We start from the raw sequence: 26,675 nt of genomic DNA on the forward strand, positions 1-26,675 counted from the left end.
AATCTAAGGGCTGAGAAAAAGCGTTTATTTCGGGCTGAAAAACACGTTTTGAAAACTGTGTTGTTCCTACCCTATAAGTTACATGGGGGTTACCAAAGTTGCCAAAACATGTTTATTTCTGCTGAAAAACACGTTTTGACAATTTCTGTACACTGGGGTTAAGGGCTGACTCAATGTGCTCTTCTGAGCCAGGCAGTTACACTGCGATTCTAAGGGCTGACAAAACGCGTTTATTTCGGGCTGAAAAACACGTTTTGAAAACTGTGCTGTTCCTGCCCTATAAGTTTCATGGTGGTGACCAAAGTTGCCAAAACATGTTTATTTCTGCTGAAAAACACGTTTTGACAATTTCTGAGCACTGGGGTTAAGGGCTGACTCAGTGTGCTCTTCTGAGCCAGGCAGTTACACTGCGAATCTAAGGGCTGAGAAAAAGCGTTTATTTCGGGCTGAAAAACACGTTTTGAAAACTGTGTTGTTCCTACCCTATAAGTTACATGGGGGTTACCAAAGTTGCCAAAACATGTTTATTTCTGCTGAAAAACACGTTTTGACAATTTCTGTACACTGGGGTTAAGGGCTGACTCAATGTGCTCTTCTGAGCCAGGCAGTTACACTGCGATTCTAAGGGCTGACAAAACGCGTTTATTTCGGGCTGAAAAACACGTTTTGAAAACTGTGCTGTTCCTGCCCTATAAGTTACATGGTGGTGACCAAAGTTGCCAAAACGTCTTTATTTCTGCTGAAAAACACGTTTTGACAATTTCTGAGCACTGGGGTTAAGGGCTGACTCAATGTGCTCTTCTGAGCCAGGCAGTTACACTGCGAATCTAAGGGCTGAGAAAAAGCGTTTATTTCGGGCTGAAAAACACGTTTTGAAAACTGTGTTGTTCCTACCCTATAAGTTACATGGGGGTTACCAAAGTTGCCAAAACATGTTTATTTCAGCTGAAAAACACGTTTTGACAATTTCTGTACACTGGGGTTAAGGGCTGACTCAATGTGCTCTTCTGAGCCAGGCAGTTACACAGCGATTCTAAGGGCTGACAAAACGCGTTTATTTCGGGCCGAAAAACACGTTTTGAAAACTGTGTTGTTCCTGCCCTATAAGTTACATGGGGGTTACCAAAGTTGCCAAAACATGTTTATTTCTGCTGAAAAACACGTTTTGACAATTTCTGTACACTGGGGTTAAGGGCTGACTCAATGTGCTCTTCTGAGCCAGGCAGTTACACTGCGATTCTAAGGGCTGACAAAACGCGTTTATTTCGGGCTGAAAAACACGTTTTGAAAACTGTGCTGTTCCTGCCCTATAAGTTACATGGTGGTGACCAAAGTTGCCAAAACGTCTTTATTTCTGCTGAAAAACACGTTTTGACAATTTCTGAGCACTGGGGTTAAGGGCTGACTCAATGTGCTCTTCTGAGCCAGGCAGTTACACTGCGAATCTAAGGGCTGAGAAAAAGCGTTTATTTCGGGCTGAAAAACACGTTTTGAAAACTGTGCTGTTCCTGCCCTATAAGTTACATGGTGGTGACCAAAGTTATCAAAACATGTTTATTTCTGCTGAAAAACACGTTTTGACAATTTCTGAGCACTGGGGTTAATGGCTGACTCAGTGTGCTCTTCTGAGCCAGGCAGTTACACTGCGAATCTAAGGGATGAGAAAAAGCGTTTATTTCGGGCTGAAAAACACGTTTTGAAAACTGTGTTGTTCCTACCCTATAAGTTACATGGGGGTTACCAAAGTTGCCAAAACATGTTTATTTCTGCTGAAAAACACGTTTTGACAATTTCTGTAAACTGGGGTTAAGGGCTGACTCAATGTGCTCTTCTGAGCAAGGCAGTTACACTGCGATTCTAAGGGCTGACAAAACGCGTTTATTTCGGGCTGAAAAACACGTTTTGAAAACTGTGCTGTTCCTGCCCTATAAGTTACATGGTGGTGACCAAAGTTGCCAAAACGTCTTTATTTCTGCTGAAAAACACGTTTTGACAATTTCTGAGCACTGGGGTTAAGGGCTGACTCAATGTGCTCTTCTGAGCCAGGCAGTTACACTGCGAATCTAAGGGCTGAGAAAAAGCGTTTATTTCGGGCTGAAAAACACGTTTTGAAAACTGTGCTGTTCCTGCCCTGTAAGTTACATGGTGGTGACCAAAGTTGCCAAAACGTGTTTATTTCTGCTGAAAAACACATTTTGACAATTTCTGTACACTGGGGTTAAGTGCTGACTCAATGTGCTCTTCTGAGCCAGGCAGTTACACAGCGATTCTAAGGGCTGACAAAACGCGTTTATTTCGGGCTGAAAAACACGTTTTGAAAACTGTGTTGTTCCTGCCCTATAAGTTACATGGGGGTTACCAAAGTTGCCAAAACATGTTTATTTCTGCTGAAAAACACGTTTTGACAATTTCTGTACACTGGGGTTAAGGGCTGACTCAATGTGCTCTTCTGAGCCAGGCAGTTACACTGCGAATCTAAGGGCTGAGAAAAAGCGTTTATTTCGGGCTGAAAAACACGTTTTGAAAACTGTGCTGTTCCTGCCCTGTAAGTTACATGGTGGTGACCAAAGTTGCCAAAACGTGTTTATTTCTGCTGAAAAACACATTTTGACAATTTCTGTACACTGGGGTTAAGTGCTGACTCAATGTGCTCTTCTGAGCCAGGCAGTTACACAGCGATTCTAAGGGCTGACAAAACGCGTTTATTTCGGGCTGAAAAACACGTTTTGAAAACTGTGTTGTTCCTACCCTATAAGTTACATGGGGGTTACCAAAGTTGCCAAAACATGTTTATTTCTGCTGAAAAACACGTTTTGACAATTTCTGAGCACTGGGGTTAAGGGCTGACTCAGTGTGCTCTTCTGAGCCAGGCAGTTACACTGCGAATCTAAGGGCTGAGAAAAAGCGTTTATTTCGGGCTGAAAAACACGTTTTGAAAACTGTGTTGTTCCTACCCTATAAGTTACATGGGGGGTACCAAAGTTGCCAAAACATGTTTATTTCTGCTGAAAAACACGTTTTGACAATTTCTGTACACTGGGGTTAAGGGCTGACTCAATGTGCTCTTCTGAGCCAGGCAGTTACACAGCGATTCTAAGGGCTGACAAAACGTGTTTATTTCGGGCTGAAAAACACGTTTTGAAAACTGTGCTGTTCCTGCCCTATAAGTTACATGGAGGTTACCAAAGTTGCCAAAACATGTTTATTTCTGCTGAAAAACACATTTTGACAATTTCTGTACACTGGGGTTAAGGGCTGACTCAATGTGCTCTTCTGAGCCAGGCAGTTACACAGCGATTCTAAGGGCTGACAAAACGCGTTTATTTCGGGCTGAAAAACACGTTTTGAAAACTGTGTTGTTCCTGCCCTAAAAGTTACATGGTGGTGACCAAAGTTGCCAAAACGTGTTTATTTCTGCTGAAAAACACGATTTGACAATTTCTGAGCACTGGGGTTAAGGGCTGACTCAATGTGCTCTTCTGAGCCAGGCAGTTACACTGCGAATCTAAGGGCTGAGAAAAAGCGTTTATTTCGGGCTGAAAAACACGTTTTGAAAACTGTGCTGTTCCTGCCCTATAAGTTACATGGTGGTGACCAAAGTTGCCAAAACATGTTTATTTCTGCTGAAAAACACGTTTTGACAATTTCTGAGCACTGGGGTTAAGGGCTGACTCAATGTGCTCTTCTGAGCCAGGCAGTTACACAGCGATTCTAAGGGCTGACAAAACGCGTTTATTTCGGGCTGAAAAACAAGTTTTGAAAACTGTGTTGTTCCTGCCCTATAAGTTACATGGTGGTGACCAAAGTTGCCAAAACATGTTTATTTCTGCTGAAAAACACGTTTTGACAATTTCTGAGCACTGGGGTTAAGGGCTGACTCAGTGTGCTCTTCTGAGCCAGGCAGTTACACTGCGAATCTAAGGGCTGAGAAAAAGCGTTTATTTCGGGCTGAAAAACACGTTTTGAAAACTGTGTTGTTCCTACCCTATAAGTTACATGGGGGTTACCAAAGTTGCCAAAACATGTTTATTTCTGCTGAAAAACACGTTTTGACAATTTCTGTACACTGGGGTTAAGGGCTGACTCAATGTGCTCTTCTGAGCCAGGCAGTTACACTGCGATTCTAAGGGCTGACAAAACGCGTTTATTTCGGGCTGAAAAACACGTTTTGAAAACTGTGCTGTTCCTGCCCTATAAGTTACATGGTGGTGACCAAAGTTGCCAAAACATGTTTATTTCTGCTGAAAAACACGTTTTGACAATTTCTGAGCACTGGGGTTAAGGGCTGACTCAGTGTGCTCTTCTGAGCCAGGCAGTTACACTGCGAATCTAAGGGCTGAGAAAAAGCGTTTATTTCGGGCTGAAAAACACGTTTTGAAAACTGTGTTGTTCCTACCCTATAAGTTACATGGGGGTTACCAAAGTTGCCAAAACATGTTTATTTCTGCTGAAAAACACGTTTTGACAATTTCTGTACACTGGGGTTAAGGGCTGACTCAATGTGCTCTTCTGAGCCAGGCAGTTACACTGCGATTCTAAGGGCTGACAAAACGCGTTTATTTCGGGCTGAAAAACACGTTTTGAAAACTGTGCTGTTCCTGCCCTATAAGTTACATGGTGGTGACCAAAGTTGCCAAAACGTCTTTATTTCTGCTGAAAAACACGTTTTGACAATTTCTGAGCACTGGGGTTAAGGGCTGACTCAATGTGCTCTTCTGAGCCAGGCAGTTACACAGCGATTCTAAGGGCTGACAAAACGCGTTTATTTCGGGCTGAAAAACACGTTTTGAAAACTGTGTTGTTCCTGCCCTATAAGTTACATGGTGGTGACCAAAGTTGCCAAAACGTGTTTATTTCTGCTGAAAAACACGTTTTGACAATTTCTGAGCACTGGGGTTAAGGGCTGACTCAGTGTGCTCTTCTGAGCCAGGCAGTTACACAGCGATTCTAAGGGCTGACAAAACGCGTTTATTTCGGGCTGAAAAACACGTTTTGAAAACTGTGTTGTTCCTGCCCTATAAGTTACATGGTGGTGACCAAAGTTACCAAAACGTGTTTATTTCTGCTGAAAAACACGTTTTGACAATTTCTGAGCACTGGGGTTAAGGGCTGACTCAGTGTGCTCTTCTGAGCCAGGCAGTTACACTGCGAATCTAAGGGCTGAGAAAAAGCGTTTATTTCGGGCTGAAAAACACGTTTTGAAAACTGTGTTGTTCCTACCCTATAAGTTACATGGGGGTTACCAAAGTTGCCAAAACATGTTTATTTCTGCTGAAAAACACGTTTTGACAATTTCTGTACACTGGGGTTAAGGGCTGACTCAATGTGCTCTTCTGAGCCAGGCAGTTACACTGCGAATCTAAGGGCTGAGAAAAAGCGTTTATTTCGGGCTGAAAAACACGTTTTGAAAACTGTGCTGTTCCTGCCCTATAAGTTACATGGTGGTGACCAAAGTTGCCAAAACGTCTTTATTTCTGCTGAAAAACACGTTTTGACAATTTCTGAGCACTGGGGTTAAGGGCTGACTCAATGTGCTCTTCTGAGCCAGGCAGTTACACTGCGAATCTAAGGGCTGAGAAAAAGCGTTTATTTCGGGCTGAAAAACACGTTTTGAAAACTGTGTTGTTCCTGCCCTATAAGTTACACGGGGGTTACCAAAGTTGCCAAAACATGTTTATTTCTGCTGAAAAACACGTTTTGACAATTTCTGTACACTGGGGTTAAGGGCTGACTCAATGTGCTCTTCTGAGCCAGGCAGTTACACAGCAATTCTAAAGGCTGACAAAACGCGTTTATTTCGGGCTGAAAAACACGTTTTGAAAACTGTGTTGTTCCTGCCCTATAAGTTACATGGTGGTGACCAAAGTTGCCAAAACGTCTTTATTTCTGCTGAAAAACACGTTTTGACAATTTCTGAGCACTGGGGTTAAGGGCTGACTCAATCTGCTCTTCTGAGCCAGGCAGTTACACTGCGAATCTAAGGGCTGAGAAAAAGCGTTTATTTCGGGCTGAAAAACACGTTTTGAAAACTGTGTTGTTCCTGCCCTATAAGTTACATGGGGGTTACCAAAGTTGCCAAAACATGTTTATTTCTGCTGAAAAACACGTTTTGACAATTTCTGTACACTGGGGTTAAGGGCTGACTCAATGTGCTCTTCTGAGCCAGGCAGTTACACTGCGATTCTAAGGGCTGACAAAACGCGTTTATTTCGGGCTGAAAAACACGTTTTGAAAACTGTGCTGTTCCTGCCCTATAAGTTACATGGTGGTGACCAAAGTTGCCAAAACGTCTTTATTTCTGCTGAAAAACACGTTTTGACAATTTCTGAGCACTGGGGTTAAGGGCTGACTCAATGTGCTCTTCTGAGCCAGGCAGTTACACTGCGAATCTAAGGGCTGAGAAAAAGCGTTTATTTCGGGCTGAAAAACACGTTTTGAAAACTGTGCTGTTCCTGCCCTATAAGTTACATGGTGGTGACCAAAGTTGCCAAAACATGTTTATTTCTGCTGAAAAACACGTTTTGACAATTTCTGAGCACTGGGGTTAAGGGCTGACTCAGTGTGCTCTTCTGAGCCAGGCAGTTACACTGCGAATCTAAGGGCTGAGAAAAAGCGTTTATTTCGGGCTGAAAAACACGTTTTGAAAACTGTGTTGTTCCTACCCTATAAGTTACATGGGGGTTACCAAAGTTGCCAAAACATGTTTATTTCTGCTGAAAAACACGTTTTGACAATTTCTGTACACTGGGGTTAAGGGCTGACTCAATGTGCTCTTCTGAGCCAGGCAGTTACACTGCGATTCTAAGGGCTGACAAAACGCGTTTATTTCGGGCTGAAAAACACGTTTTGAAAACTGTGCTGTTCCTGCCCTATAAGTTACATGGTGGTGACCAAAGTTGCCAAAACGTCTTTATTTCTGCTGAAAAACACGTTTTGACAATTTCTGCACACTGGGGTTAAGGGCTGACTCAATGTGCTCTTCTGAGCCAGGCAGTTACACAGCGATTCTAAGGGCTGACAAAACGCGTTTATTTCGGGCTGAAAAACACGTTTTGAAAACTGTGTTGTTCCTGCCCTAAAAGTTACATGGTGGTTACCAAAGTTGCCAAAACGTGTTTATTTCTGCTGAAAAACACGATTTGACAATTTCTGCACACTGGGGTTAAGGGCTGACTCAATGTGCTCTTCTGAGCCAGGCAGTTACACAGCGATTCTAAGGGCTGACAAAACGCGTTTATTTCGGGCTGAAAAACACGTTTTGAAAACTGTGCTGTTCCTGCCCTATAAGTTACATGGTGGTGACCAAAGTTGCCAAAACGTCTTTATTTCTGCTGAAAAACACGTTTTGACAATTTCTGAGCACTGGGGTTAAGGGCTGACTCAATGTGCTCTTCTGAGCCAGGCAGTTACACAGCGATTCTAAGGGCTGACAAAACGCGTTTATTTCGGGCTGAAAAACACGTTTTGAAAACTGTGTTGTTCCTGCCCTATAAGTTACATGGTGGTGACCAAAGTTGCCAAAACGTGTTTATTTCTGCTGAAAAACACGTTTTGACAATTTCTGAGCACTGGGGTTAAGAGCTGACTCAGTGTGCTCTTCTGAGCCAGGCAGTTACACAGCGATTCTAAGGGCTGACAAAACGCGTTTATTCGGGCTGAAAAACACGTTTTGAAAACTGTGTTGTTCCTGCCCTATAAGTTACATGGTGGTGACCAAAGTTACCAAAACGTGTTTATTTCTGCTGAAAAACACGTTTTGACAATTTCTGAGCACTGGGGTTAAGGGCTGACTCAGTGTGCTCTTCTGAGCCAGGCAGTTACACTGCGAATCTAAGGGCTGAGAAAAAGCGTTTATTTCGGGCTGAAAAACACGTTTTGAAAACTGTGTTGTTCCTACCCTATAAGTTACATGGGGGTTACCAAAGTTGCCAAAACATGTTTATTTCTGCTGAAAAACACGTTTTGACAATTTCTGTACACTGGGGTTAAGGGCTGACTCAATGTGCTCTTCTGAGCCAGGCAGTTACACTGCGAATCTAAGGGCTGAGAAAAAGCGTTTATTTCGGGCTGAAAAACACGTTTTGAAAACTGTGTTGTTCCTACCCTATAAGTTACATGGGGGTTACCAATGTTGCCAAAACATGTTTATTTCTGCTGAAAAACACGTTTTGACAATTTCTGTACACTGGGGTTAAGGGCTGACTCAATGTGCTCTTCTGAGCCAGGCAGTTACACTGCGATTCTAAGGGCTGACAAAACGCGTTTATTTCGGGCTGAAAAACACGTTTTGAAAACTGTGCTGTTCCTGCCCTATAAGTTACATGGTGGTGACCAAAGTTGCCAAAACGTCTTTATTTCTGCTGAAAAACACGTTTTGAAAATTTCTGAGCACTGGGGTTAAGGGCTGACTCAATGTGCTCTTCTGAGCCAGGCAGTTACACTGCGAATCTAAGGGCTGAGAAAAAGCGTTTATTTCGGGCTGAAAAACACGTTTTGAAAACTGTGTTGTTCCTACCCTATAAGTTACATGGGGGTTACCAAAGTTGCCAAAACATGTTTATTTCTGCTGAAAAACACGTTTTGACAATTTCTGTACACTGGGGTTAAGGGCTGACTCAATGTGCTCTTCTGAGCCAGGCAGTTACACAGCGATTCTAAGGGCTGACAAAACGCGTTTATTTCGGGCTGAAAAACACGTTTTGAAAACTGTGCTGTTCCTGCCCTATAAGTTACATGGTGGTGACCAAAGTTGCCAAAACGTCTTTATTTCTGCTGAAAAACACGTTTTGACAATTTCTGAGCACTGGGGTTAAGGGCTGACTCAATGTGCTCTTCTGTGCCAGGCAGTTACACTGCGAATCTAAGGGCTGAGAAAAAGCGTTTATTTCGGGCTGAAAAACACGTTTTGAAAACTGTGTTGTTCCTACCCTATAAGTTACATGGAGGTTACCAAAGTTGCCAAAACATGTTTATTTCTGCTGAAAAACACATTTTGACAATTTCTGTACACTGGGGTTAAGGGCTGACTCAATGTGCTCTTCTGAGCCAGGCAGTTACACAGCGATTCTAAGGGCTGACAAAACGCGTTTATTTCGGGCTGAAAAACACGTTTTGAAAACTGTGTTGTTCCTGCCCTAAAAGTTACATGGTGGTGACCAAAGTTGCCAAAACGTGTTTATTTCTGCTGAAAAACACGATTTGACAATTTCTGAGCACTGGGGTTAAGGGCTGACTCAATGTGCTCTTCTGAGCCAGGCAGTTACACAGCGATTCTAAGGGCTGACAAAACGCGTTTATTTCGGGCTGAAAAACACGTTTTGAAAACTGTGTTGTTCCTGCCCTATAAGTTACATGGTGGTGACCAAAGTTGCCAAAACATGTTTATTTCTGCTGAAAAACACGTTTTGACAATTTCTGAGCACTGGGGTTAAGGGCTGACTCAGTGTGCTCTTCTGAGCCAGGCAGTTACACTGCGAATCTAAGGGCTGAGAAAAAGCGTTTATTTCGGGCTGAAAAACACGTTTTGAAAACTGTGTTGTTCCTACCCTATAAGTTACATGGGGGTTACCAAAGTTGCCAAAACATGTTTATTTCTGCTGAAAAACACGTTTTGACAATTTCTGTACACTGGGGTTAAGGGCTGACTCAATGTGCTCTTCTGAGCCAGGCAGTTACACTGCGATTCTAAGGGCTGACAAAACGCGTTTATTTCGGGCTGAAAAACACGTTTTGAAAACTGTGCTGTTCCTGCCCTATAAGTTACATGGTGGTGACCAAAGTTGCCAAAACGATCTTATTTCTGCTGAAAAACACGTTTTGACAATTTCTGAGCACTGGGGTTAAGGGCTGACTCAATGTGCTCTTCTGAGCCAGGCAGTTACACTGCGAATCTAAGGGCTGAGAAAAAGCGTTTATTTCGGGCTGAAAAACACGTTTTGAAAACTGTGTTGTTCCTACCCTATAAGTTACATGGGGGTTACCAAAGTTGCCAAAACATGTTTATTTCTGCTGAAAAACACGTTTTGACAATTTCTGTACACTGGGGTTAAGGGCTGACTCAATGTGCTCTTCTGAGCCAGGCAGTTACACAGCGATTCTAAGGGCTGACAAAACGCGTTTATTTCGGGCTGAAAAACACGTTTTGAAAACTGTGCTGTTCCTGCCCTATAAGTTACATGGTGGTGACCAAAGTTGCCAAAACGTCTTTATTTCTGCTGAAAAACACGTTTTGACAATTTCTGAGCACTGGGGTTAAGGGCTGACTCAATGTGCTCTTCTGTGCCAGGCAGTTACACTGCGAATCTAAGGGCTGAGAAAAAGCGTTTATTTCGGGCTGAAAAACACGTTTTGAAAACTGTGTTGTTCCTACCCTATAAGTTACATGGGGGTTACCAAAGTTGCCAAAACATGTTTATTTCTGCTGAAAAACACATTTTGACAATTTCTGTACACTGGGGTTAAGGGCTGACTCAATGTGCTCTTCTGAGCCAGGCAGTTACACAGCGATTCTAAGGGCTGACAAAACGCGTTTATTTCGGGCTGAAAAACACGTTTTGAAAACTGTGTTGTTCCTGCCCTAAAAGTTACATGGTGGTGACCAAAGTTGCCAAAACGTGTTTATTTCTGCTGAAAAACACGATTTGACAATTTCTGAGCACTGGGGTTAAGGGCTGACTCAATGTGCTCTTCTGAGCCAGGCAGTTACACTGCGAATCTAAGGGCTGAGAAAAAGCGTTTATTTCGGGCTGAAAAACACGTTTTGAAAACTGTGCTGTTCCTGCCCTATAAGTTACATGGTGGTGACCAAAGTTGCCAAAACGTCTTTATTTCTGCTGAAAAACACGTTTTGACAATTTCTGAGCACTGGGGTTAAGGGCTGACTCAATGTGCTCTTCTGAGCCAGGCAGTTACACTGCGAATCTAAGGGCTGAGAAAAAGCGTTTATTTCGGGCTGAAAAACACGTTTTGAAAACTGTGTTGTTCCTGCCCTATAAGTTACACGGGGGTTACCAAAGTTGCCAAAACATGTTTATTTCTGCTGAAAAACACGTTTTGACAATTTCTGTACACTGGGGTTAAGGGCTGACTCAATGTGCTCTTCTGAGCCAGGCAGTTACACAGCAATTCTAAAGGCTGACAAAACGCGTTTATTTCGGGCTGAAAAACACGTTTTGAAAACTGTGTTGTTCCTGCCCTATAAGTTACATGGTGGTGACCAAAGTTGCCAAAACGTCTTTATTTCTGCTGAAAAACACGTTTTGACAATTTCTGAGCACTGGGGTTAAGGGCTGACTCAATCTGCTCTTCTGAGCCAGGCAGTTACACTGCGAATCTAAGGGCTGAGAAAAAGCGTTTATTTCGGGCTGAAAAACACGTTTTGAAAACTGTGTTGTTCCTACCCTATAAGTTACATGGGGGTTACCAAAGTTGCCAAAACATGTTTATTTCAGCTGAAAAACACGTTTTGACAATTTCTGTACACTGGGGTTAAGGGCTGACTCAATGTGCTCTTCTGAGCCAGGCAGTTACACAGCGATTCTAAGGGCTGACAAAACGCGTTTATTTCGGGCCGAAAAACACGTTTTGAAAACTGTGTTGTTCCTGCCCTATAAGTTACATGGGGGTTACCAAAGTTGCCAAAACATGTTTATTTCTGCTGAAAAACACGTTTTGACAATTTCTGTACACTGGGGTTAAGGGCTGACTCAATGTGCTCTTCTGAGCCAGGCAGTTACACTGCGATTCTAAGGGCTTACAAAACGCGTTTATTTCGGGCTGAAAAACACGTTTTGAAAACTGTGCTGTTCCTGCCCTATAAGTTACATGGTGGTGACCAAAGTTGCCAAAACGTCTTTATTTCTGCTGAAAAACACGTTTTGACAATTTCTGAGCACTGGGGTTAAGGGCTGACTCAATGTGCTCTTCTGAGCCAGGCAGTTACACTGCGAATCTAAGGGCTGAGAAAAAGCGTTTATTTCGGGCTGAAAAACACGTTTTGAAAACTGTGCTGTTCCTGCCCTATAAGTTACATGGTGGTGACCAAAGTTGCCAAAACATGTTTATTTCTGCTGAAAAACACGTTTTGACAATTTCTGAGCACTGGGGTTAAGGGCTGACTCAGTGTGCTCTTCTGAGCCAGGCAGTTACACTGCGAATCTAAGGGCTGAGAAAAAGCGTTTATTTCGGGCTGAAAAACACGTTTTGAAAACTGTGCTGTTCCTGCCCTATAAGTTACATGGTGGTGACCAAAGTTGCCAAAACATGTTTATTTCTGCTGAAAAACACGTTTTGACAATTTCTGAGCACTGGGGTTAAGGGCTGACTCAGTGTGCTCTTCTGAGCCAGGCAGTTACACTGCGAATCTAAGGGCTGAGAAAAAGCGTTTATTTCGGGCTGAAAAACACGTTTTGAAAACTGTGTTGTTCCTACCCTATAAGTTACATGGGGGTTACCAAAGTTGCCAAAACATGTTTATTTCTGCTGAAAAACACGTTTTGACAATTTCTGTACACTGGGGTTAAGGGCTGACTCAATGTGCTCTTCTGAGCCAGGCAGTTACACTGCGATTCTAAGGGCTGACAAAACGCGTTTATTTCGGGCTGAAAAACACGTTTTGAAAACTGTGCTGTTCCTGCCCTATAAGTTACATGGTGGTGACCAAAGTTGCCAAAACGTCTTTATTTCTGCTGAAAAACACGTTTTGACAATTTCTGCACACTGGGGTTAAGGGCTGACTCAATGTGCTCTTCTGAGCCAGGCAGTTACACAGCGATTCTAAGGGCTGACAAAACGCGTTTATTTCGGGCTGAAAAACACGTTTTGAAAACTGTGTTGTTCCTGCCCTAAAAGTTACATGGTGGTTACCAAAGTTGCCAAAACGTGTTTATTTCTGCTGAAAAACACGATTTGACAATTTCTGCACACTGGGGTTAAGGGCTGACTCAATGTGCTCTTCTGAGCCAGGCAGTTACACAGCGATTCTAAGGGCTGACAAAACGCGTTTATTTCGGGCTGAAAAACACGTTTTGAAAACTGTGCTGTTCCTGCCCTATAAGTTACATGGTGGTGACCAAAGTTGCCAAAACGTCTTTATTTCTGCTGAAAAACACGTTTTGACAATTTCTGAGCACTGGGGTTAAGGGCTGACTCAATGTGCTCTTCTGAGCCAGGCAGTTACACAGCGATTCTAAGGGCTGACAAAACGCGTTTATTTCGGGCTGAAAAACACGTTTTGAAAACTGTGTTGTTCCTGCCCTATAAGTTACATGGTGGTGACCAAAGTTGCCAAAACGTGTTTATTTCTGCTGAAAAACACGTTTTGACAATTTCTGAGCACTGGGGTTAAGGGCTGACTCAATGTGCTCTTCTGAGCCAGGCAGTTACACAGCGAGTCTAAGGGCTGACAAAACGCGTTTATTTCGGGCTGAAAAACACGTTTTGAAAACTGTGCTGTTCCTGCCCTATAAGTTACATGGTGGTGACCAAAGTTGCCAAAACGTCTTTATTTCTGCTGAAAAACACGTTTTGACAATTTCTGAGCACTGGGGTTAAGGGCTGACTCAATGTGCTCTTCTGTGCCAGGCAGTTACACTGCGAATCTAAGGGCTGAGAAAAAGCGTTTATTTCGGGCTGAAAAACACGTTTTGAAAACTGTGTTGTTCCTACCCTATAAGTTACATGGAGGTTACCAAAGTTGCCAAAACATGTTTATTTCTGCTGAAAAACACATTTTGACAATTTCTGTACACTGGGGTTAAGGGCTGACTCAATGTGCTCTTCTGAGCCAGGCAGTTACACAGCGATTCTAAGGGCTGACAAAACGCGTTTATTTCGGGCTGAAAAACACGTTTTGAAAACTGTGTTGTTCCTGCCCTAAAAGTTACATGGTGGTGACCAAAGTTGCCAAAACGTGTTTATTTCTGCTGAAAAACACGATTTGACAATTTCTGAGCACTGGGGTTAAGGGCTGACTCAATGTGCTCTTCTGAGCCAGGCAGTTACACAGCGATTCTAAGGGCTGACAAAACGCGTTTATTTCGGGCTGAAAAACACGTTTTGAAAACTGTGTTGTTCCTGCCCTATAAGTTACATGGTGGTGACCAAAGTTGCCAAAACATGTTTATTTCTGCTGAAAAACACGTTTTGACAATTTCTGAGCACTGGGGTTAAGGGCTGACTCAGTGTGCTCTTCTGAGCCAGGCAGTTACACTGCGAATCTAAGGGCTGAGAAAAAGCGTTTATTTCGGGCTGAAAAACACGTTTTGAAAACTGTGTTGTTCCTACCCTATAAGTTACATGGGGGTTACCAAAGTTGCCAAAACATGTTTATTTCTGCTGAAAAACACGTTTTGACAATTTCTGTACACTGGGGTTAAGGGCTGACTCAATGTGCTCTTCTGAGCCAGGCAGTTACACTGCGATTCTAAGGGCTGACAAAACGCGTTTATTTCGGGCTGAAAAACACGTTTTGAAAACTGTGCTGTTCCTGCCCTATAAGTTACATGGTGGTGACCAAAGTTGCCAAAACATGTTTATTTCTGCTGAAAAACACGTTTTGACAATTTCTGAGCACTGGGGTTAAGGGCTGACTCAGTGTGCTCTTCTGAGCCAGGCAGTTACACTGCGAATCTAAGGGCTGAGAAAAAGCGTTTATTTCGGGCTGAAAAACACGTTTTGAAAACTGTGTTGTTCCTACCCTATAAGTTACATGGGGGTTACCAAAGTTGCCAAAACATGTTTATTTCTGCTGAAAAACACGTTTTGACAATTTCTGTAAACTGGGGTTAAGGGCTGATTCAATGTGCTCTTCTGAGCCAGGCAGTTACACTGCGATTCTAAGGGCTGACAAAACGCGTTTATTTCGGGCTGAAAAACACGTTTTGAAAACTGTGCTGTTCCTGCCCTATAAGTTACATGGTGGTGACCAAAGTTGCCAAAACGTCTTTATTTCTGCTGAAAAACACGTTTTGACAATTTCTGAGCACTGGGGTTAAGGGCTGACTCAATGTGCTCTTCTGAGCCAGGCAGTTACACTGCGAATCTAAGGGCTGAGAAAAAGCGTTTATTTCGGGCTGAAAAACACGTTTTGAAAACTGTGCTGTTCCTGCCCTGTAAGTTACATGGTGGTGACCAAAGTTGCCAAAACATGTTTATTTCTGCTGAAAAACACGTTTTGACAATTTCTGAGCACTGGGGTTAAGGGCTGACTCAGTGTGCTCTTCTGAGCCAGGCAGTTACACTGCGAATCTAAGGGCTGAGAAAAAGCGTTTATTTCGGGCTGAAAAACACGTTTTGAAAACTGTGTTGTTCCTACCCTATAAGTTACATGGGGGTTACCAAAGTTGCCAAAACATGTTTATTTCTGCTGAAAAACACGTTTTGACAATTTCTGTACACTGGGGTTAAGGGCTGACTCAATGTGCTCTTCTGAGCCAGGCAGTTACACTGCGATTCTAAGGGCTGACAAAACGCGTTTATTTCGGGCTGAAAAACACGTTTTGAAAACTGTGCTGTTCCTGCCCTATAAGTTACATGGTGGTGACCAAAGTTGCCAAAACATGTTTATTTCTGCTGAAAAACACGTTTTGACAATTTCTGAGCACTGGGGTTAAGGGCTGACTCAGTGTGCTCTTCTGAGCCAGACAGTTACACTGCGAATCTAAGGGCTGAGAAAAAGCGTTTATTTCGGGCTGAAAAACATGTTTTGAAAACTGTGTTGTTCCTACCCTATAAGTTACATGGGGGTTACCAAAGTTGCCAAAACACGTTTATTTCTGCTGAAAAACACGTTTTGACAATTTCTGTACACTGGGGTTAAGGGCTGACTCAATGTGCTCTTCTGAGCCAGGCAGTTACACTGCGATTCTAAGGGCTGACAAAACGCGTTTATTTCGGGCTGAAAAACACGTTTTGAAAACTGTGCTGTTCCTGCCCTATAAGTTAAATGGTGGTGACCAAAGTTGCCAAAACGTCTTTATTTCTGCTGAAAAACACGTTTTGACAATTTCTGAGCACTGGGGTTAAGGGCTGACTCAATGTGCTCTTCTGAGCCAGGCAGTTACACTGCGAATCTAAGGGCTGAGAAAAAGCGTTTATTTCGGGCTGAAAAACACGTTTTGAAAACTGTGTTGTTCCTACCCTATAAGTTACATGGGGGTTACCAAAGTTGCCAAAACATGTTTATTTCTGCTGAAAAACACGTTTTGACAATTTCTGTACACTGGGGTTAAGGGCTGACTCAATGTGCTCTTCTGAGCCAGGCAGTTACACAGCGATTCTAAGGGCTGACAAAACGCGTTTATTTCGGGCTGAAAAACACGTTTTGAAAACTGTGCTGTTCCTGCCCTATAAGTTACATGGTGGTGACCAAAGTTGCCAAAACGTCTTTATTTCTGCTGAAAAACACGTTTTGACAATTTCTGAGCACTGGGGTTAAGGGCTGACTCAATGTGCTCTTCTGTGCCAGGCAGTTACACTGCGAATCTAAGGGCTGAGAAAAAGCGTTTATTTCGGGCTGAAAAACACGTTTTGAAAACTGTGTTGTTCCTACCCTATAAGTTACATGGGGGTTACCAAAGTTGCCAAAACATGTTTATTTCTGCTGAAAAACACATTTTGACAATTTCTGTACACTGGGGTTAAGGGCTGACTCAATGTGCTCTTCTGAGCCAGGCAGTTACACAGCGATTCTAAGGGCTGACAAAACGCGTTTATTTCGGGCTGAAAAACACGTTTTGAAAACTGTGTTGTTCCTGCCCTAAAAGTTACATGGTGGTGACCAAAGTTGCCAAAACGTGTTTATTTCTGCTGAAAAACACGATTTGACAATTTCTGAGCACTGGGGTTAAGGGCTGACTCAATGTGCTCTTCTGAGCCAGGCAGTTACACTGCGAATCTAAGGGCTGAGAAAAAGCGTTTATTTCGGGCTGAAAAACACGTTTTGAAAACTGTGCTGTTCCTGCCCTATAAGTTACATGGTGGTGACCAAAGTTGCCAAAACGTCTTTATTTCTGCTGAAAAACACGTTTTGACAATTTCTGAGCACTGGGGTTAAGGGCTGACTCAATGTGCTCTTCTGAGCCAGGCAGTTACACTGCGAATCTAAGGGCTGAGAAAAAGCGTTTATTTCGGGCTGAAAAACACGTTTTGAAAACTGTGTTGTTCCTGCCCTATAAGTTACACGGGGGTTACCAAAGTTGCCAAAACATGTTTATTTCTGCTGAAAAACACGTTTTGACAATTTCTGTACACTGGGGTTAAGGGCTGACTCAATGTGCTCTTCTGAGCCAGGCAGTTACACTGCGATTCTAAGGGCTGACAAAACGCGTTTATTTCGGGCTGAAAAACACGTTTTGAAAACTGTGCTGTTCCTGCCCTATAAGTTACATGGTGGTGACCAAAGTTGCCAAAACGTCTTTATTTCTGCTGAAAAACACGTTTTGACAATTTCTGAGCACTGGGGTTAAGGGCTGACTCAATGTGCTCTTCTGAGCCAGGCAGTTACACTGCGAATCTAAGGGCTGAGAAAAAGCGTTTATTTCGGGCTGAAAAACACGTTTTGAAAACTGTGTTGTTCCTACCCTATAAGTTACATGGGGGTTACCAAAGTTGCCAAAACATGTTTATTTCTGCTGAAAAACACGTTTTGACAATTTCTGTACACTGGGGTTAAGGGCTGACTCAATGTGCTCTTCTGAGCCAGGCAGTTACACTGCGATTCTAAGGGCTGACAAAACGCGTTTATTTCGGGCTGAAAAACACGTTTTGAAAACTGTGCTGTTCCTGCCCTATAAGTTACATGGTGGTGACCAAAGTTGCCAAAACATGTTTATTTCTGCTGAAAAACACGTTTTGACAATTTCTGAGCACTGGGGTTAAGGGCTGACTCAGTGTGCTCTTCTGAGCCAGACAGTTACACTGCGAATCTAAGGGCTGAGAAAAAGCGTTTATTTCGGGCTGAAAAACATGTTTTGAAAACTGTGTTGTTCCTACCCTATAAGTTACATGGGGGTTACCAAAGTTGCCAAAACACGTTTATTTCTGCTGAAAAACACGTTTTGACAATTTCTGTACACTGGGGTTAAGGGCTGACTCAATGTGCTCTTCTGAGCCAGGCAGTTACACTGCGATTCTAAGGGCTGACAAAACGCGTTTATTTCGGGCTGAAAAACACGTTTTGAAAACTGTGCTGTTCCTGCCCTATAAGTTAAATGGTGGTGACCAAAGTTGCCAAAACGTCTTTATTTCTGCTGAAAAACACGTTTTGACAATTTCTGAGCACTAGGGTTAAGGGCTGACTCAATGTGCTCTTCTGAGCCAGGCAGTTACACTGCGAATCTAAGGGCTGAGAAAAAGCGTTTATTTCGGGCTGAAAAACACGTTTTGAAAACTGTGTTGTTCCTACCCTATAAGTTACATGGGGGTTACCAAAGTTGCCAAAACATGTTTATTTCTGCTGAAAAACACGTTTTGACAATTTCTGTACACTGGGGTTAAGGGCTGACTCAATGTGCTCTTCTGAGCCAGGCAGTTACACAGCGATTCTAAGGGCTGACAAAACGCGTTTATTTCGGGCTGAAAAACACGTTTTGAAAACTGTGCTGTTCCTGCCCTATAAGTTACATGGTGGTGACCAAAGTTGCCAAAACGTCTTTATTTCTGCTGAAAAACACGTTTTGACAATTTCTGAGCACTGGGGTTAAGGGCTGACTCAATGTGCTCTTCTGTGCCAGGCAGTTACACTGCGAATCTAAGGGCTGAGAAAAAGCGTTTATTTCGGGCTGAAAAACACGTTTTGAAAACTGTGTTGTTCCTACCCTATAAGTTACATGGGGGTTACCAAAGTTGCCAAAACATGTTTATTTCTGCTGAAAAACACATTTTGACAATTTCTGTACACTGGGGTTAAGGGCTGACTCAATGTGCTCTTCTGAGCCAGGCAGTTACACAGCGATTCTAAGGGCTGACAAAACGCGTTTATTTCGGGCTGAAAAACACGTTTTGAAAACTGTGTTGTTCCTGCCCTAAAAGTTACATGGTGGTGACCAAAGTTGCCAAAACGTGTTTATTTCTGCTGAAAAACACGATTTGACAATTTCTGAGCACTGGGGTTAAGGGCTGACTCAATGTGCTCTTCTGAGCCAGGCAGTTACACTGCGAATCTAAGGGCTGAGAAAAAGCGTTTATTTCGGGCTGAAAAACACGTTTTGAAAACTGTGCTGTTCCTGCCCTATAAGTTACATGGTGGTGACCAAAGTTGCCAAAACGTCTTTATTTCTGCTGAAAAACACGTTTTGACAATTTCTGAGCACTGGGGTTAAGGGCTGACTCAATGTGCTCTTCTGAGCCAGGCAGTTACACTGCGAATCTAAGGGCTGAGAAAAAGCGTTTATTTCGGGCTGAAAAACACGTTTTGAAAACTGTGTTGTTCCTGCCCTATAAGTTACACGGGGGTTACCAAAGTTGCCAAAACATGTTTATTTCTGCTGAAAAACACGTTTTGACAATTTCTGTACACTGGGGTTAAGGGCTGACTCAATGTGCTCTTCTGAGCCAGGCAGTTACACTGCGATTCTAAGGGCTGACAAAACGCGTTTATTTCGGGCTGAAAAACACGTTTTGAAAACTGTGCTGTTCCTGCCCTATAAGTTACATGGTGGTGACCAAAGTTGCCAAAACGTCTTTATTTCTGCTGAAAAACACGTTTTGACAATTTCTGAGCACTGGGGTTAAGGGCTGACTCAATGTGCTCTTCTGAGCCAGGCAGTTACACTGCGAATCTAAGGGCTGAGAAAAAGCGTTTATTTCGGGCTGAAAAACACGTTTTGAAAACTGTGTTGTTCCTACCCTATAAGTTACATGGTGGTGACCAAAGTTGCCAAAACATGTTTATTTCTGCTGAAAAACACGATTTGACAATTTCTGAGCACTGGGGTTAAGGGCTGACTCAATGTGCTCTTCTGAGCCAGGCAGTTACACTGCGAATCTAAGGGCTGAGAAAAAGCGTTTATTTCGGGCTGAAAAACACGTTTTGAAAACTGTGCTGTTCCTGCCCTATAAGTTACATGGTGGTGACCAAAGTTGCCAAAACATGTTTATTTCTGCTGAAAAACACGTTTTGACAATTTCTGAGCACTGGGGTTAAGGGCTGACTCAGTGTGCTCTTCTGAGCCAGGCAGTTACACTGCGAATCTAAGGGCTGAGAAAAAGCGTTTATTTCGGGCTGAAAAACACGTTTTGAAAACTGTGTTGTTCCTACCCTATAAGTTACATGGGGGTTACCAAAGTTGCCAAAACATGTTTATTTCTGCTGAAAAACACGTTTTGACAATTTCTGTACACTGGGGTTAAGGGCTGACTCAATGTGCTCTTCTGAGCCAGGCAGTTACACTGCGATTCTAAGGGCTGACAAAACGCGTTTATTTCGGGCTGAAAAACACGTTTTGAAAACTGTGCTGTTCCTGCCCTATAAGTTACATGGTGGTGACCAAAGTTGCCAAAACGTCTTTATTTCTGCTGAAAAACACGTTTTGACAATTTCTGCACACTGGGGTTAAGGGCTGACTCAATGTGCTCTTCTGAGCCAGGCAGTTACACAGCGATTCTAAGGGCTGACAAAACGCGTTTATTTCGGGCTGAAAAACACGTTTTGAAAACTGTGCTGTTCCTGCCCTATAAGTTACATGGTGGTGACCAAAGTTGCCAAAACGTCTTTATTTCTGCTGAAAAACACGTTTTGACAATTTCTGAGCACTGGGGTTAAGGGCTGACTCAATGTGCTCTTCTGAGCCAGGCAGTTACACAGCGATTCTAAGGGCTGACAAAACGCGTTTATTTCGGGCTGAAAAACACGTTTTGAAAACTGTGTTGTTCCTGCCCTATAAGTTACATGGTGGTGACCAAAGTTGCCAAAACGTGTTTATTTCTGCTGAAAAACACGTTTTGACAATTTCTGAGCACTGGGGTTAAGGGCTGACTCAGTGTGCTCTTCTGAGCCAGGCAGTTACACAGCGATTCTAAGGGCTGACAAAACGCGTTTATTTCGGGCTGAAAAACACGTTTTGAAAACTGTGTTGTTCCTGCCCTATAAGTTACATGGTGGTGACCAAAGTTACCAAAACGTGTTTATTTCTGCTGAAAAACACGTTTTGACAATTTCTGAGCACTGGGGTTAAGGGCTGACTCAGTGTGCTCTTCTGAGCCAGGCAGTTACACTGCGAATCTAAGGGCTGAGAAAAAGCGTTTATTTCGGGCTGAAAAACACGTTTTGAAAACTGTGTTGTTCCTACCCTATAAGTTACATGGGGGTTACCAAAGTTGCCAAAACATGTTTATTTCTGCTGAAAAACACGTTTTGACAATTTCTGTACACTGGGGTTAAGGGCTGACTCAATGTGCTCTTCTGAGCCAGGCAGTTACACTGCGATTCTAAGGGCTGACAAAACGCGTTTATTTCGGGCTGAAAAACACGTTTTGAAAACTGTGCTGTTCCTGCCCTATAAGTTACATGGTGGTGACCAAAGTTGCCAAAACATGTTTATTTCTGCTGAAAAACACGTTTTGACAATTTCTGAGCACTGGGGTTAAGGGCTGACTCAGTGTGCTCTTCTGAGCCAGGCAGTTACACTGCGAATCTAAGGGCTGAGAAAAAGCGTTTATTTCGGGCTGAAAAACACGTTTTGAAAACTGTGTTGTTCCTACCCTATAAGTTACATGGGGGTTACCAAAGTTGCCAAAACATGTTTATTTCTGCTGAAAAACACGTTTTGACAATTTCTGTACACTGGGGTTAAGGGCTGACTCAATGTGCTCTTCTGAGCCAGGCAGTTACACTGCGATTCTAAGGGCTGACAAAACGCGTTTATTTCGGGCTGAAAAACACGTTTTGAAAACTGTGCTGTTCCTGCCCTATAAGTTACATGGTGGTGACCAAAGTTGCCAAAACGTCTTTATTTCTGCTGAAAAACACGTTTTGACAATTTCTGAGCACTGGGGTTAAGGGCTGACTCAATGTGCTCTTCTGAGCCAGGCAGTTACACTGCGAATCTAAGGGCTGAGAAAAAGCGTTTATTTCGGGCTGAAAAACACGTTTTGAAAACTGTGCTGTTCCTGCCCTGTAAGTTACATGGTGGTGACCAAAGTTGCCAAAACATGTTTATTTCTGCTGAAAAACACGTTTTGACAATTTCTGAGCACTGGGGTTAAGGGCTGACTCAGTGTGCTCTTCTGAGCCAGGCAGTTACACTGCGAATCTAAGGGCTGAGAAAAAGCGTTTATTTCGGGCTGAAAAACACGTTTTGAAAACTGTGTTGTTCCTACCCTATAAGTTACATGGGGGTTACCAAAGTTGCCAAAACATGTTTATTTCTGCTGAAAAACACGTTTTGACAATTTCTGTACACTGGGGTTAAGGGCTGACTCAATGTGCTCTTCTGAGCCAGGCAGTTACACTGCGATTCTAAGGGCTGACAAAACGCGTTTATTTCGGGCTGAAAAACACGTTTTGAAAACTGTGCTGTTCCTGCCCTATAAGTTACATGGTGGTGACCAAAGTTGCCAAAACATGTTTATTTCTGCTGAAAAACACGTTTTGACAATTTCTGAGCACTGGGGTTAAGGGCTGACTCAGTGTGCTCTTCTGAGCCAGACAGTTACACTGCGAATCTAAGGGCTGAGAAAAAGCGTTTATTTCGGGCTGAAAAACATGTTTTGAAAACTGTGTTGTTCCTACCCTATAAGTTACATGGGGGTTACCAAAGTTGCCAAAACACGTTTATTTCTGCTGAAAAACACGTTTTGACAATTTCTGTACACTGGGGTTAAGGGCTGACTCAATGTGCTCTTCTGAGCCAGGCAGTTACACTGCGATTCTAAGGGCTGACAAAACGCGTTTATTTCGGGCTGAAAAACACGTTTTGAAAACTGTGCTGTTCCTGCCCTATAAGTTAAATGGTGGTGACCAAAGTTGCCAAAACGTCTTTATTTCTGCTGAAAAACACGTTTTGACAATTTCTGAGCACTGGGGTTAAGGGCTGACTCAATGTGCTCTTCTGAGCCAGGCAGTTACACTGCGAATCTAAGGGCTGAGAAAAAGCGTTTATTTCGGGCTGAAAAACACGTTTTGAAAACTGTGTTGTTCCTACCCTATAAGTTACATGGGGGTTACCAAAGTTGCCAAAACATGTTTATTTCTGCTGAAAAACACGTTTTGACAATTTCTGTACACTGGGGTTAAGGGCTGACTCAATGTGCTCTTCTGAGCCAGGCAGTTACACAGCGATTCTAAGGGCTGACAAAACGCGTTTATTTCGGGCTGAAAAACACGTTTTGAAAACTGTGCTGTTCCTGCCCTATAAGTTACATGGTGGTGACCAAAGTTGCCAAAACGTCTTTATTTCTGCTGAAAAACACGTTTTGACAATTTCTGAGCACTGGGGTTAAGGGCTGACTCAATGTGCTCTTCTGTGCCAGGCAGTTACACTGCGAATCTAAGGGCTGAGAAAAAGCGTTTATTTCGGGCTGAAAAACACGTTTTGAAAACTGTGTTGTTCCTACCCTATAAGTTACATGGGGGTTACCAAAGTTGCCAAAACATGTTTATTTCTGCTGAAAAACACATTTTGACAATTTCTGTACACTGGGGTTAAGGGCTGACTCAATGTGCTCTTCTGAGCCAGGCAGTTACACAGCGATTCTAAGGGCTGACAAAACGCGTTTATTTCGGGCTGAAAAACACGTTTTGAAAACTGTGTTGTTCCTGCCCTAAAAGTTACATGGTGGTGACCAAAGTTGCCAAAACGTGTTTATTTCTGCTGAAAAACACGATTTGACAATTTCTGAGCACTGGGGTTAAGGGCTGACTCAATGTGCTCTTCTGAGCCAGGCAGTTACACTGCGAATCTAAGGGCTGAGAAAAAGCGTTTATTTCGGGCTGAAAAACACGTTTTGAAAACTGTGCTGTTCCTGCCCTATAAGTTACATGGTGGTGACCAAAGTTGCCAAAACGTCTTTATTTCTGCTGAAAAACACGTTTTGACAATTTCTGAGCACTGGGGTTAAGGGCTGACTCAATGTGCTCTTCTGAGCCAGGCAGTTACACTGCGAATCTAAGGGCTGAGAAAAAGCGTTTATTTCGGGCTGAAAAACACGTTTTGAAAACTGTGTTGTTCCTGCCCTATAAGTTACACGGGGGTTACCAAAGTTGCCAAAACATGTTTATTTCTGCTGAAAAACACGTTTTGACAATTTCTGTACACTGGGGTTAAGGGCTGACTCAATGTGCTCTTCTGAGCCAGGCAGTTACACTGCGATTCTAAGGGCTGACAAAACGCGTTTATTTCGGGCTGAAAAACACGTTTTGAAAACTGTGCTGTTCCTGCCCTATAAGTTACATGGTGGTGACCAAAGTTGCCAAAACGTCTTTATTTCTGCTGAAAAACACGTTTTGACAATTTCTGAGCACTGGGGTTAAGGGCTGACTCAATGTGCTCTTCTGAGCCAGGCAGTTACACTGCGAATCTAAGGGCTGAGAAAAAGCGTTTATTTCGGGCTGAAAAACACGTTTTGAAAACTGTGTTGTTCCTACCCTATAAGTTACATGGGGGTTACCAAAGTTGCCAAAACATGTTTATTTCTGCTGAAAAACACGTTTTGACAATTTCTGTACACTGGGGTTAAGGGCTGACTCAATGTGCTCTTCTGAGCCAGGCAGTTACACTGCGATTCTAAGGGCTGACAAAACGCGTTTATTTCGGGCTGAAAAACACGTTTTGAAAACTGTGCTGTTCCTGCCCTATAAGTTACATGGTGGTGACCAAAGTTGCCAAAACATGTTTATTTCTGCTGAAAAACACGTTTTGACAATTTCTGAGCACTGGGGTTAAGGGCTGACTCAGTGTGCTCTTCTGAGCCAGACAGTTACACTGCGAATCTAAGGGCTGAGAAAAAGCGTTTATTTCGGGCTGAAAAACATGTTTTGAAAACTGTGTTGTTCCTACCCTATAAGTTACATGGGGGTTACCAAAGTTGCCAAAACACGTTTATTTCTGCTGAAAAACACGTTTTGACAATTTCTGTACACTGGGGTTAAGGGCTGACTCAATGTGCTCTTCTGAGCCAGGCAGTTACACTGCGATTCTAAGGGCTGACAAAACGCGTTTATTTCGGGCTGAAAAACACGTTTTGAAAACTGTGCTGTTCCTGCCCTATAAGTTAAATGGTGGTGACCAAAGTTGCCAAAACGTCTTTATTTCTGCTGAAAAACACGTTTTGACAATTTCTGAGCACTGGGGTTAAGGGCTGACTCAATGTGCTCTTCTGAGCCAGGCAGTTACACTGCGAATCTAAGGGCTGAGAAAAAGCGTTTATTTCGGGCTGAAAAACACGTTTTGAAAACTGTGTTGTTCCTACCCTATAAGTTACATGGGGGTTACCAAAGTTGCCAAAACATGTTTATTTCTGCTGAAAAACACGTTTTGACAATTTCTGTACACTGGGGTTAAGGGCTGACTCAATGTGCTCTTCTGAGCCAGGCAGTTACACAGCGATTCTAAGGGCTGACAAAACGCGTTTATTTCGGGCTGAAAAACACGTTTTGAAAACTGTGCTGTTCCTGCCCTATAAGTTACATGGTGGTGACCAAAGTTGCCAAAACGTCTTTATTTCTGCTGAAAAACACGTTTTGACAATTTCTGAGCACTGGGGTTAAGGGCTGACTCAATGTGCTCTTCTGTGCCAGGCAGTTACACTGCGAATCTAAGGGCTGAGAAAAAGCGTTTATTTCGGGCTGAAAAACACGTTTTGAAAACTGTGTTGTTCCTACCCTATAAGTTACATGGGGGTTACCAAAGTTGCCAAAACATGTTTATTTCTGCTGAAAAACACATTTTGACAATTTCTGTACACTGGGGTTAAGGGCTGACTCAATGTGCTCTTCTGAGCCAGGCAGTTACACAGCGATTCTAAGGGCTGACAAAACGCGTTTATTTCGGGCTGAAAAACACGTTTTGAAAACTGTGTTGTTCCTGCCCTAAAAGTTACATGGTGGTGACCAAAGTTGCCAAAACGTGTTTATTTCTGCTGAAAAACACGATTTGACAATTTCTGAGCACTGGGGTTAAGGGCTGACTCAATGTGCTCTTCTGAGCCAGGCAGTTACACTGCGAATCTAAGGGCTGAGAAAAAGCGTTTATTTCGGGCTGAAAAACACGTTTTGAAAACTGTGCTGTTCCTGCCCTATAAGTTACATGGTGGTGACCAAAGTTGCCAAAACGTCTTTATTTCTGCTGAAAAACACGTTTTGACAATTTCTGAGCACTGGGGTTAAGGGCTGACTCAATGTGCTCTTCTGAGCCAGGCAGTTACACTGCGAATCTAAGGGCTGAGAAAAAGCGTTTATTTCGGGCTGAAAAACACGTTTTGAAAACTGTGTTGTTCCTGCCCTATAAGTTACACGGGGGTTACCAAAGTTGCCAAAACATGTTTATTTCTGCTGAAAAACACGTTTTGACAATTTCTGTACACTGGGGTTAAGGGCTGACTCAATGTGCTCTTCTGAGCCAGGCAGTTACACTGCGATTCTAAGGGCTGACAAAACGCGTTTATTTCGGGCTGAAAAACACGTTTTGAAAACTGTGCTGTTCCTGCCCTATAAGTTACATGGTGGTGACCAAAGTTGC

Source organism: Atractosteus spatula, chromosome 8, assembly GCF_055471065.1.
Source record: "Atractosteus spatula isolate fAtrSpa1 chromosome 8, fAtrSpa1.hap1, whole genome shotgun sequence".
In the NCBI taxonomy this organism is placed as follows: Eukaryota; Metazoa; Chordata; class Actinopteri; order Semionotiformes; family Lepisosteidae; genus Atractosteus; species Atractosteus spatula.